Source organism: Eupeodes corollae, chromosome 3 (assembly GCF_945859685.1).
Source record: "Eupeodes corollae chromosome 3, idEupCoro1.1, whole genome shotgun sequence".
NCBI classification, from domain to species: domain Eukaryota; kingdom Metazoa; phylum Arthropoda; class Insecta; order Diptera; family Syrphidae; genus Eupeodes; species Eupeodes corollae.
In genome coordinates this window covers 121,844,033-121,857,907 of record NC_079149.1, presented here as the reverse complement: position 1 = coordinate 121,857,907, position 13,875 = coordinate 121,844,033, and the positions used below count along the sequence as shown (strand labels likewise).

At 30.4% G+C, this 13,875-nt stretch overlaps 1 protein-coding gene across 1 annotated transcript in view; it reads right to left on the bottom strand.

The window, feature by feature from the left end:
- LOC129952001 (zwei Ig domain protein zig-8) overlaps positions 1-13,875 on the bottom strand; it is a 149,246-nt gene that overhangs the window by 38,871 nt on the left and 96,500 nt on the right. The window lies entirely within an intron of this gene.

The window sequence follows — 13,875 nt, the reverse complement described above, 5'->3', positions numbered from 1 at the left end:
AGCCTTGCTTTTTGCAGATGACGTCATATTGTTTGTTTACTCGCCCGAAACCCTACAGTTGATGATTAACCGAGTAAATGTGTATTCCCGGTTATGGAATCTGAAAGATAATGTGAGCAAATCCAAGGTGATAATATTCCGGAATGGTTCTGGTAGAACAGCCATAAATGGAAAATGGCACTATGACAGAGAACCAATCGAGATTGTTAAAGCCTACAAATATCTAGGATTCATCATAAAAAGCAATATTAATATGGAAACACATCTTAAAGAAAAGCTCATTAAATCTAAAAGTGCAATATCTGCAACATGGAAGAAATGATTCTCAAACCAGTCAATATCATATAGTGTTAAATATAAGGTCTTTGTTGCAGTGGTGAAATCTATTATGATGTATGGTATGGTAAGGGGAGACGTTTGAAACAATCGAAAAACTTCAGAGGTTCTTTATTAAAAGATGCTTTCGTTTACCGAAAAACACCGCAAACTATATGATCTCAATTGAAAGAGGATTACCACCGCTTTTCATCAAAACTATTAAATGTCATATTGATTATATCAAAAAAGTTTTTAATATGCCAAATGAAAGACTCCCAAAAATTCTGGCATTTAAAACAATTGAGATGAAAAATCAGTTGTATAAGAAGCTAGAAGACCATGCTGCCTACTGTAGAACGGACTTTCGAATATTTGATGAAAATGGTAATTACTGCGATGACGACCTTCGGAATCTTATTGCATATTTAGATGAAAAACTGAGAACCGACGATATTAATGAAGCTACTGTAAGCTCGGTGCATAGACCTACGTACAACCATCTAAATCCCAATTTATCTACTACAGCCTTTCTAACTTAAGAGTAAGGGAAGAGGTAATCCATTTTCTAGGAAAGTGTCCAATTTTATGTGAAATACGCAGACATTTGCTCGGCAGCAATGCAAAGTCAGCAGAAGAAATAGTTGCCCTCCTCAACTGTGAATTAGGCATAAATCAATTATTTAATTACAACTAAAAATAAGCAAAAATATTTCGCATTTTGTAAAATAAGTTTAATTTCAACATCTGGTTTAGGTTTTTACTTTTTTCGTCGAAAACTAATTCTTATCAATTTTAGCAGCATTTTTTTTGGAAAATTTTTATTTCCTATAAATAAAACATGGTTTTATAAAAAAAACATTATCTTACATAAAAACACAAACTTTGGCACAGAATTAATTCATTTTTAAGTCAATACGTTTTATTATTCTCGAAATATTCGAATCCAACATCAGTTTTTAGAATGTTTGCGTTATTAAAGATTCTGATTCAGATTCAACTGGCAATAAGATTTTTCAAAACACCTCATTAAACACAACGTTAAAAACAATATTTGTACAAGTTAATGTTCATAACAATATTCTTACAAGTTAATATTATTATATTTTTGCCAGATATTAATGCCGAAAATAATTTTTTAAAAACTTACAAAAAAAACGCCTTTACCAGAGTCAATCTAGTTATTTTCCTTTGCATAACATTGTTTTAGAGGTAACATAACTTTTTTATCCTAAAATATGCAAAGTTACAAATATGTTCAGTATTTTGCTTAATTATTCAGTATTTCGTCGCATTTTATAACATACAATTGAATTAAGGCCGCTATAATATGTTGGGTCAACCAAAACGTTGCAGTATTTGTTTTTTAAAAACAATATTTCAGTTTTTATGAAAGTCCTTCTGCATCTTTCAATGTTGTAAACAAAAATAATTTGAATTCGATATTTTTACTGTTTCTTGATATATTAGGTAACGTATATATTTGGAATAGATATGATTCTCACAAACATCTTTTTCATTTGAACTCTAGAGACCTTAAAATACCAAAAATTCAATTCGTAAAATATATTTAGGTTGGTACAACCTCCCGAAAACAGAGAATTTAAGAGAATTTCACAATAATTCTCAGTACCAAAGATGATATGTCACCGCCATCGCATAGGTCGTGGAATAAGTATTTTCCTAGTAATGGCTTTTTTCTTTTATCTGCCTTGGCCATTAGCATAGAAAGTGAGAGTTCTCTTTTTCGAGGTAAGTATGATTTTAATTTAAGCTTGTACCACTTAAGTGGTATTTGTGAGGGATTGATTAATTCACTAAAAGTACTTCTTCTGAGAAAAAAAGAATTAATTTTGTATATTTCTCGAAAGCTTTACGGTTTTATTAAAAATTAATACAAATTACTTTTGCACATTTTACATATATAGACTAATTTAATAAACAGGAAAAACAATACAAATTGAAAAAGCTCTAATAATTTCTCGGAATCAAATTTTAGTATGTATGTCGAAATTTTTACAGAGTAAAAAAATGGAAGTTTAAAACCCAGGCCACCATCGTCAAAAGACTTAAACTCGGCTTCAAATTATTTTTGTTTATAATTTTTTTTGAGTGAAATTATATCCTTTTTCAAAAAATGCAATGTGGAATTAAGTGGAAACAATAACAAGCATATAAAATATTTCTGAATTTCAAATAACAATCCAATAAATACCAAACATTAGAAATAAATAAATAATAAAATATTTTTGAAATATTGATTTTGAAAGTTTATTCATAATTTGATTAATATTTTGTTATTAGAAAATCATGTTGTGGTTAAATTCCTATTTCGATGCTGTGTTTCATTTTATATGGAAGAGAAATCAATTAAATACATTTTTCTTAGCATCGAATAACGTAAATATTTTAAAAATACATAAAACATTTAATATGAAAAATATATTGTTTGATTTTTTACCTATAGACAAGGGAAAATTCCAAAAATGATTGCGTTTTTTGTTTACGTTAATTTAACTTTTTATTGAGTTTATTTTAAGCAGAAAACATTATTTGTTATTTCAAAATAGAAAATGACGTTTGTTATGCTATTACATATTTTTCAGCTGTTATCCTATTTTGATCCCAAAAACAATTAAATTACATACAAATTTCCAAAAACTAAATGAAACAAAACTAATAGGTTAAGTATCGTGCATTAGATTTATTTTAGGAATTATGAACGCCATAATTAAAATATTAAAATAAAAGAAAATTGTTTGCAAATTATTTGATAGGTTACATTTGTTATAATTGCTTTCTTGAGGCAGTCTATAAAAAGGTGATTTTGTTTTGAGCCATTTTCATCAATATGTAACAGTTTTAAAATCAAAATCATAAAACATTTTTTAAATGAAGAAAATTTGCACATCATTGGTATCAAAAATCAGATAACGCGATTTAACTACAATCAGTTTTAAAACGTAACCTTTAAAGTTTATGTAACAATCCGATTAAAAAAACGTGTATTCAAATTTCTTTGTACAAAAATAAAACCAAAAAAAAATAAGAAACTTAAAACACCCATCGATCGTGTGAAACACCCATAATTCTTCGCATTAAAAACACATAAACATTTCATTGAGATATACTATAGTACATATACATAGAGCACCTTTAATGGCAAGCTTCCTTCAGTTCCTTTTATGCTTCATTAGAATAAGAATAGACTTCGCCTTCATCGTTGCGCTGTCGTAGAAGAAATCCTCGTAGAAGAAATCCTCAAACTACCAAATGATTTCAGGAAAAAGACTTAATTCGTTTTGGTTTTTATTCTTATTTTTTGTTTGAAGTTGTATTTCGTCAGACCATTAGCAGAAATACATTTAACCAAAAATAAGAATCTACCTACCCCCTCCCCCACCCCCTTAAGTTATATAAACCTAAGGCCTACACGAAAACCAGACTCAGACTCAGACAAAAACCAAAACCAAAACACAATGAAAACCTTTTATGTTCTTCAATATCCAAAGATTAGAAATTTTTCCTACAAAACAAAACATCGTATGTAAGTATAATGTTATATAGTACCTATACTACACATATATGCATAAGCACATCTTCGAATTACATAATGTATTTGGATAGGTACGAGGAGTATATAGGACTAAATCACAATGAGCCGCTCGTAATAATGGACCATTATTTCAGGTCTAATGTATTCTGCTTGTTTGTTTCAATTATCTTTCTTATGTTTAACATTTTTCATTTATTACACCAATTATGGTTATAGGCATCATTAACTAGGGGGATGAACCACAGATGAGATGAGAGATATCTAGGTAAGGTCTATACAACCCATACACTTCCCACCCTCCTCTGAAACCTATGTTTATATATTTTAAGGTGATGCTGATGTGTTTTTGTGTAGAGTTTGCTAAAAATCGTTTGGAAACACGAGTCTTATATTGGTTTTGAAATTTTAATGTCTCAAAAGGAAATACCTACTTGTATGTAGTAGATAAAAAATGTGGAATTGTGGAAGCTCAAAGTGGGGATTGGTGCTGAATTATTCACTCTATTATGATGGTTGGGCTTGTGGAAGAATTTTTTAAAATTTTGAAGTTAAATAACTAATGCTTCATGAAATGTGATTTGAAATGAAATAAATAAACGTTCTTTTTGCAATAGGTAACTTAGGAAACCTTAAAAGTCGAAGGGAAGTTTTAAAAATGAAACTAGGTTTTAAAGATATTTCATGTGAAAAATTCTTAAAATCCAGTATAGGGGAAAGTTTACTTTTATGTTCTTGCAGACTTTTGAAATAATGAACCTTTAGTTGAAGTTACATTTACAAAAATTGAAAAAAGGCCTTAAGGAAAGTGTTTTTTTTTAGGTTTTTGAAAAATTTGTTTCTTGCAAAACTCCCTACATTTTAGTAACGGATGCGTTAATTTCCCTTTAGCCTGAGTTGATAACGTTACTGATGCCCACAAAAATTAAAATAGCATTGACTTTTAATTTCAATTGATACGTGATTATATTATATAGCTAATATTCGAAATTTTTCAAAGTTTACAACGAATTCTTAATGAATCCGCATGAAAATCCGTTTAGTTGTTTTTGAGATCTACAGTATTGATTTAAGAATTTACAGCATTGACTTAAGCTTAAATAAACTTTATGTTACTATATACTAGGTAATCATATATAGGCAAATTTTAAGGCTGGATTTAATTATACAGTTGTGATAGTTGAATGACTATTACTATATCAAAATTGGAAGTTAATGAAAATAGAGGAACTAGACAACTTCCCTGAGAGACCTAGAAAGGAAAAAAAACGTTCTAGAGACCGCATTGTTAAAGGGAAAATTGTATGAATTGCTGGATTTCTCATATAAGAAGGTACATATAAATTTTAATAAGATGTATCTCACACTGATAACTTTTTTTCTTTAAAATATGCAATACACCAAATCGTTTTTTAAACTTTAACTTTGAAAGGGCATACAATCAATAATATTAAAGACTAAATTGTTTTTATCGACTTATTATTGATTTTTGTGTACGTAATCTTACAACAAAATTTTTTAAAAGATGAAAAAAGTTTGGAGTCCTTCTCATTATACTAAAACTCGATTTTGCTTTGTAGAGACTAATTTTGTGTTAACATTTTGAAAGAATTATACTGAAGCATGTAACCCTTTTCGTAGATCCAAAAACCTTTGACAAATGTTAAATTTTTAAAAACTGTTCTGGAGACAAAATTTATGCTTTTAAAATTCCAAAACAGGGCCATTAACATTTTTTGCAAATGCAATAAAATAATTTGGAGTTAATGAAGCTCTCACCATCTTGATGGGTTTCTTTAAGCTTTACTCCCATTTTATTGATCTTCTTTAAAAACAATTTTATGGAAAAACTAGATTTTAAGAGGTTTCGAGTTTCGAGCTTATTTTTTAATTTAATCTGATTAATATTACATTTGAAAGACACTTATTTTATTCATATAAAAATTCTATTTAAGACTCATTACTTTTTTTAAACAAATTTTTCTGTACAGCATATTTTGAATAAACTGAAGAATTAAAAGAAAAGCTTCTGAACCATTTGTTAAAATTTAAATAAATTGTATTTGGAAAATAGTAAATTGTCTTACAAAACCACAAGCTTAGTTGGTCCGAGAGAAGACCAATTTTGTCCATTTTGCCAAGTTTAAAAGTACTATTGTTCAATCTCGTTTTCTCGCCATATCAAACTTTTAAGGCTTCATTTTCATCATTCATGAAAGCCATTCTCGTAAGGTCTTAATGGAGTATCTTAACATCATATGAGTCTATACAACTTTTAAATATACGAGACATCTTAAATGAATTCACTTTTAGCATACATCACGCTGATAAAGTGAATACGATCACCACCCAAAAACTTTCTAAGTTTTCAAATTGAAAACATAAAATTTTCAGTGCTTCCTTTTCAAAAATAACAAACAAAAAAAAACTTTTCAAAACCAACGCTAACGCAACAACCTAAAAACCCGAAACACGATGTATTTTATTAGCTCAAAAACAAAATGTTTACTCAACTTTTCGAATAAAACTTATAAACTTATAAAAACATCACAATATGCACGTCTATCTCATCATTTATCCTAAGTACACATGTTTTTAAATGAAAGTCTTGAAGTTTAACTACTCTTGATGTTTTATAAACATACTTTTCAGTTACACACACCATATGTCTTGTAGTAGGAAGAGAGGTAGATAGGAAAAAACTTACATAGATGTAAACTTGTTGGCAGCGTTAAAATTGGAAGTTTCAAATTGCATGGTTTTATTCAATGTTGCTGTTTTCTGTTCGTCATACTGGAAACTTTTTCCACTGAATTTTGCGAAATCATAAACCTCTTCAAAGAAGATGCTGCGAATCATCGTCACCCGCATTATTTAAGTATTTTTTTCTATACTCTTGTATACCTTAAAGATGTGCCAGAGAGTAAACTTTATCCCATCTAAATTAATGTTGTTCGTTTATGGTGTGCTTTAGGACCTGAGGTATCGTTTGAATTTCATAATATTCTATCGATGGTAAATTTGAGCCTTCCTCCTCCTCACTTTGCTATAGATATAGCCCATCAGATACCCTACATTCGAAAACCCACCTACACCAGAGGATAGGTATTAAAATAATAACACTAAATTACTAAACACTGAGATTCCTGTTAACCCTCGAGCTGATATCGAAACACGAGATAGGATCCAACAACATGACGTTCGTCTTCGGTCGAAAGGGAAAGGTATGATACAGGCTCAGGATTTAAGTAAATATATTTTGAAAAATTTCAAAAAACCAGCAACAACCAGCAAAGCAACAAATCTACATAAGTAAACAGCGAGTTATGCAAAGTTCATTTGCGTATTTTAGCACATTTTATTGACAAACATTTAAAAGGAACAAAATATACAAAAGTTTATTCAACAAGAGCATAGATATGCCTATGTACACATTCCCATAAGGATCTTTTCCCAAGTGCCTTTAACAAACCTGCAAACCAGCAGCAAAAACAAAAAACACAAGAGAAGAAATAAAAATAACTTTATTAGCTAAGGCTCAAAAGCTTCCATTTTCAATGGCAATTGGCAATTGGAAATGGCAATAGAGTCGTGTATCTTGCTTGTAACCTTATCGACGATGACGACGATGGACATCCAAGTCGTCCTTTTTGCTTATCAATTGCACTATAAGGATCGGCAATGTAAGTTGAAATCCAAACAACAATTGTATCTCACACTTGAAACAACATACCATCTCTTTCTCTTGAGAATATCTACCTTTTTTTGGAAACTTCTGAGGACCAAGAAAGACGTTATATCGATTCCATAGGAATTGCCACCTTTCTCCTTACAATCATTGTTACTTGGAAAATCTCCACTCTAAGGAGCACTTCCGACAAAAGAAAGAAAGTAACCCCTCTATTAGCAAAGATAAATACAAAGTCAAATAAAAACAATGACTTTCCAATCGAAGCATTTGCTCACACCGATTGAGTAAGCTCACGCACAACGGAACTCTAATATCTTTTATACAATAAGAATAAGGATAAGAATAGGGATGAGATATATAAGGACTTTTAGGACATGACACAAGAGAATGGTAGCATTTGGATACCAGCACGTTTGTTGGCGTTGGCGTTAGCGTTCACGTTAACGTTAACGTTAACGTTGTTTGCTCGAAAAATAGGTCTAATTTAGTTTCTTGTCTTAAATTCTGTTGATAAAGTGAATGCGAAACGCGTTGAATTTAAATAATTGAAATTGTTCTCAACAAAGTTGAGATTGGAAGAAGGGATGAGAAATGTTTATGCTTTGCAAGTATTCTGGTAATGCGTTGTTCTCGTTGTCCTATAAGTCCTTAGTCCTTTGGAAAATCTAAGTCTTAAAATGACTTGCCAAAGCGAAAAACAAGAGCAGCACACGACGACGACACAAAATGAAAACGACACGAGAGAAAATGATTTGATTTCTTTTACTTTTTCATTTTCATTTTTCTTTTTTTTCTGTTTGTCTTTTCGTATGAATGTTTGTGCAAACGAAGGCATTATTACGAAGCATTACACTTGAAATCATTTTGTTAAGAGACAGAAAAAGAAGAACTAAGGGTCAGTTAAGTTGGATGCCTATACTCCTATTACGATAACGCCAAAAACGACGCGACGCTCGAGGCACGCTGAACAGAACACTTACAACACCAATTCCAATGACGGCTTCTATTGCTTCGAGGACGACTTAGAAGACTTGGAGGACGATTTCAAACACGACAACGATGAATACGATGTACGCGAGCGAGTGAGTAGAGATATAAGTAGTCGACGACAACGACAAAAGGAGCAATGATGATTCACAAAGCAATTTATTTCTTCCTGAATGTAAAATTGGTTGAGATTTCTCAAGAAAAAAAAAGAAGAAGAAAAGTTCCTTTTTTCTTACTTTTTCTTCTTCTTGTTCGCAGTTTTGGTCATTTTTCTTCTTATATTCAGTTTGTTCGTTTTTTTTAAACTTAACTTGAAGTACTTTTTTATTAACTTAGTAAAAAGTTTTTAAGTCGTTCGTCGGAGAATAAACACACACAACAACAAAAAAAAAAAACAGTTTATACTAAAGGACAAAGTAAAAATGGGATTTTTATCTTTTGGTCGGTCGAATAATAATTGTGTAACAATTTATAACAAAAGAGTATTTGTCGTTTTTTCTTTTTTTTTTGTTAAATCACTTTGATCAGAGTTGGATTAAAACGTGACACAAGAGCATAATGATTAGGATTAAAGGAATTTTGAGTTTTTTTGTTGAAAAGACGATATTGAAGTTTTATTTTTGTTTTCAATTAAGCTCATAATCCCATATCAGAACCGAAATCTAGCTTCAGGAAGTTTGTTTTGAGCGATAAATCTTCTTTTGGCATTTTTCTGGACATATCATTCGTGTTCCTTTACTGTTTGATTGTAAGTATTTTTAACATCGGGAACTGTCATTATTTTAATATTTTGGTAGAACTCATTGCCTAATTTCTTATAACGAATTTGTATGAATTTACTAACTCTTATTTATTTTATATATGTAGATTCATAGAAAAGTAGTACCCGTGGCATCATGGTTAGTGAGTTAAACTGTGGACTATGACACAATTCATGCTTCGTCTAAACTTGTTTCTGATATCCAATGGAAAAAATCAAAACAACAATACACAGGTGCAGTTCCGGTTGATTCGGAAAAGGCCTTTGACACCGTATTGTTAGAGGATCTTCAGCTTACACTGAACAGGCTTGGCATAAGCAAAAGGTAGAAAGTTTGTTGTCAAAAGTGGCAATAATGTAACTTCTACCACAACATTTTCAATTAAAAATGGCCTTCGAGGTCATATTGCAAGACCTATTTTTCGACCAACAATTTAATTTTCGGGGCGTTCTATCCGAACGACGAGTATTCTGAGAGTGCACTCTTGAGCGGCTTCATTCCACCAGAGGAATTCCTCTTTTTGAATAGATGCAGTCTGATACAGGATAGATTGGCAGTTATGCTAATCTACCACATCAGACGACGAACCGTGGATAGATGACTCAAGAGAACCAGTTTAGGTGGCTTCAATCGGCACTTGATAGAGAGTAGTCGGGATAGGGTGTTAAGTCTTGGCCGGCTTTCATACTTGTTTTATAGTTTAAGGCTTAAGTTTTAAGTAGAATAGGCATGGTGGCACAAAACATGGTAATTAAAAAAAATTAAATAAAGAAAAAAAAACAAAGAAAAAAAAAGTAAAAATAAAAAAAAATTAGATGGTTAGATTTGCTGCTGTGGTTGTAGTTTAAGTAGCTTATAGGTAAGTTAGCTTAATGTTTTATACTAAGGACCTTCTTTTAAGTAGTTTTTAAGTAAAAATGAAAAAAAAAATATTGAAATAAGTTTTTTTTTAATTTTCTAATAAATAAAATGGAGTTATGGTAAAGTAGATCATAGAGCCGAAAGGCATTAGAATTAAGTATTATTGTTTAACTTAGTCCGTAAGGGACCAGCTAGTTAGTTGAATTTTTTTGGTTAATTAGGCTAGTTTTATGAATTGTTGTCTACCTTTAAGATGGTTTTGAGATGAATTCAATAAAAACGTTTGATGAAATGCTGATTTCTCAAAAAAGGATTCTTATTTAAATTAGTCGAATAAAATATTTTCTTCATTTTGTTTACAAGTGTTATATTTTTAAATGGTAAATTGTATCTAGATTTTAAGGTCCCTAGAATAATCTTTAGAAAAATTTGTTCTTTAGATACTCATATTAAAATATGCTTAAAGGATTTAAGAAAATCAAAAAACGAAGAGGTCGAGATAAGACCTACTTCTGTCCTTGAAAAGAACAATTTTTTTGCAATAAATCAAATTCAAAAAAATCTGTAAAATATAAAAAGTTCTAAAATCAAAAAATTAAAAATTGATATGAGTTTAAATAATATTCAATAAGGTATTTTGTAATACTAAAAATAAAACCCTTTAAATATTGATAAACTAAAATGTATATTTTTGGAAATTTAATACATTTGAATAGTTATATTTCAAAATCGATATTTTAAAACTTATGTTTATTAGTGGTAATTGAAACATAATTTTTTAATCTGAAATTTGAAATTCAGAATGTTTCGTTCTTAAAGATATAAATAAAGTTTGAATTACGGCTGAATCCCGTTTAAAAAAGAAAATTCATACAAAATATGGTTTACAAATTTCCCATTTTGCATCGAATACAAATTAAAAGAAGAGTAAATAAATTGATGCTTAAACTATTAAAGACATTCATTAAAAATAAAATTATTTTCTAACTTTCTATTATTATTATTGTTATTATCAATAAACACAGCCTCTAAATTATAATCAAAAAGAAAAAGGTTATTGATGATTATGGTTTATGGGCCATTAACTGCTCAACATTTTATTCAACTATGTGTTATTATTTTTGGTTTATTGGTTAGGAAAAAGTCATTAATTTTAATGGATAATACCCTATAACCTATTAAATAAATGTTGGTATTGGAATACTTAAAGAGGAATGGGAAAATATTATTCGACTAAAGCAAAAAGCTAAGAAATCAATAAAAATTGGTAATGAAGGAAAACTTTTGATCGGATGAATAATTGCTGCAGAAATGTTAAACAAATAGAACTTTACCTCAGACTTTGTGTTTAGGTTAAAAAAATTTGTTTAAATGTTTCCTATTCATATTTATATTTTGTGAAATTGTAGCGTTTTCACCTCCATATCCTTTTCATACAATATTCCGTCACCTACATTCTCACAATTGTGGCTTTACGCGGTCACGCGGCCACCACAACTTCGCAAATTTTAACTTAAAGGTCTTGAATGGATTGTAGAGTATAAGTATAGAAGTCCAAAGGCGTTAAGTCACAAGAACTTGGTGTTATCGCCTCCTCGACAATTACAAAAGCCTTGAAACTTTTTGTACATTTAACAGAAAATCTTCCAATTCACTATTCGAAGCACTTTTACACCAGCCATATTTTCGAATCAAAACTTAACTTAAACCGCAACAGTGAGTTATTCGTTCTCTGTGATCATTCTGCTTATTGACGTGGTTTTCTAGCCTTATCGCAGATTTTAAGATTTTAATTTTAATGCATCAAAATAACCCGAATTTTCATCTTGGAATCTGTGAACGGATGGTAACACTTAGCTCATGTTTGATCTTACTGATAATTAGTTTTATCCTTCCGTTGAACGAATATGGTTGTGTATACGCTTGAACAACGCTTAGAGAAGATGCCGATTTTGCAAAGAACATCTTTTCAGATGAAGCTCATTTTGATCTTGGCGTGTATGTAAACAAGCAAAATTGTCACATTTGTGTCACTGAAATTCGCACGCATACATTGAAAAGCCGATACACCCAAATCGAGTCACTGTGCCGATTTTGCTCCAGAAGCATAATTGGGGCATTTTTCTTCTAAAATGAGCAAGGAGTGGCAGTTACAGTCATTGGCGATCGTTATCGGGCCGTTTGAACTAATTTTTGTTCACAAAAATTTAAGAGGGAATATTGAAAACATTTGGTTTCAACAGGACGGTGCTACGGTTCCATCAGCTGAAACTACACTCGATATTTTTATGTATCAAACGAGATACATTTGTTGATTTTATGTGCGGTTTTCGTTAAGAAAATTGTTTCACCTGTTCAACTTTTGCTGGCTTATAAACAAAAAAGTAATTGAGCATGTGCAAACTATGTTACTCAACATTTTTGTAGCAGACTCAAACAATTGCAATACGTATTTGAGATTCTATCGAACCATATTTGTTAACAAAGGTGTAGTTTTTACTTTCAAATTTTAAACGATGAAAGCTGCCAAAATATCAAACTATTCAAAATCAAATCTTTAATTAGAAAACTCTTTAAGCACATGCTTGAAAAATCTATTATAACTCGTAAACTCAAAAAATAAAATTAGTTATTCAGTTTCCCCGAATTTATAATGACAAAAACGGAGGTCATCGGAAAAAAGGCTTTTCGGAGAATCACAAATGAGTTTTGACGGAAATCCAGGATCATCTTACTTTTCGAATGAATTTAAAAATAGAATTTCAAAATTTTCGCAGTGATTTATTAGTAGTTTTTTTATATTTTAATTTTAATTTCCAAGAATCGAAAATGGTTTTCACTATTTTCAATTTTAAAATTGTAACACGGAAATAACTTTGTACTAATAATGTAGGAAATGATTGATACTGTAAATGTGACCCACTCGTGGGTTTGATTTCTATGCAAACTAAACTCAAAAAGAACTTTGGGTAGGTGTTGACTGTTGACATATTTTTTAATAAATCCCCATAAAAAAGGAATTTAAATTAAACTTTATATGTACTTTTTTGCTCAACACAAAATAAATAACCATTTCAAATGTTCAAAATATAAAAAATTCTTATGCCATAAAAAAAGTCCCCGATTTTAAATAGGCAATCATTTTTTTTGGCTCTTTACACTCTGTAAATATGCTTCCTTATTTTGAAATAAAATATCCTATTCCTTTTGTAGGTTGGTATTGGTATAAAAAGTAGAAAATATGTGTTGACATCATTTTTTCATGCAAAGTACTTGTGTGTCGGCATAATAAATGTCTCTCAATCAATTACTCTTTTGTCTCTTTGAACTGAACCCTAAACAACTGAAGAGCTGTGAACCCTACCTACCCCGGTTTTAGGAGCTTTAAGCATGAGTGATAACATATATTTTTCACCATCATGCTTTAGATCCTGATCTCATGTCTAAATATACACAAACACACACAACATAGCACAGCACCAAAGTCCTTCAATATAACAAACAAACAAACAAAAAAGGAACCTAGAACCTTGCTACGAAGACGAGGTGTATAAAGTAGTACACGACTTATAAAAGAATAAAAAATGTAAAGATGAAGAAGAAGAAGAAGAAAAAAAACAAGAATATATTATTCTCACCTTCACCTGTGTTGTGTGGAAATAGCGACAAGCATCAGAACTCGCTCTTAACCAATCAAACAAATTTGC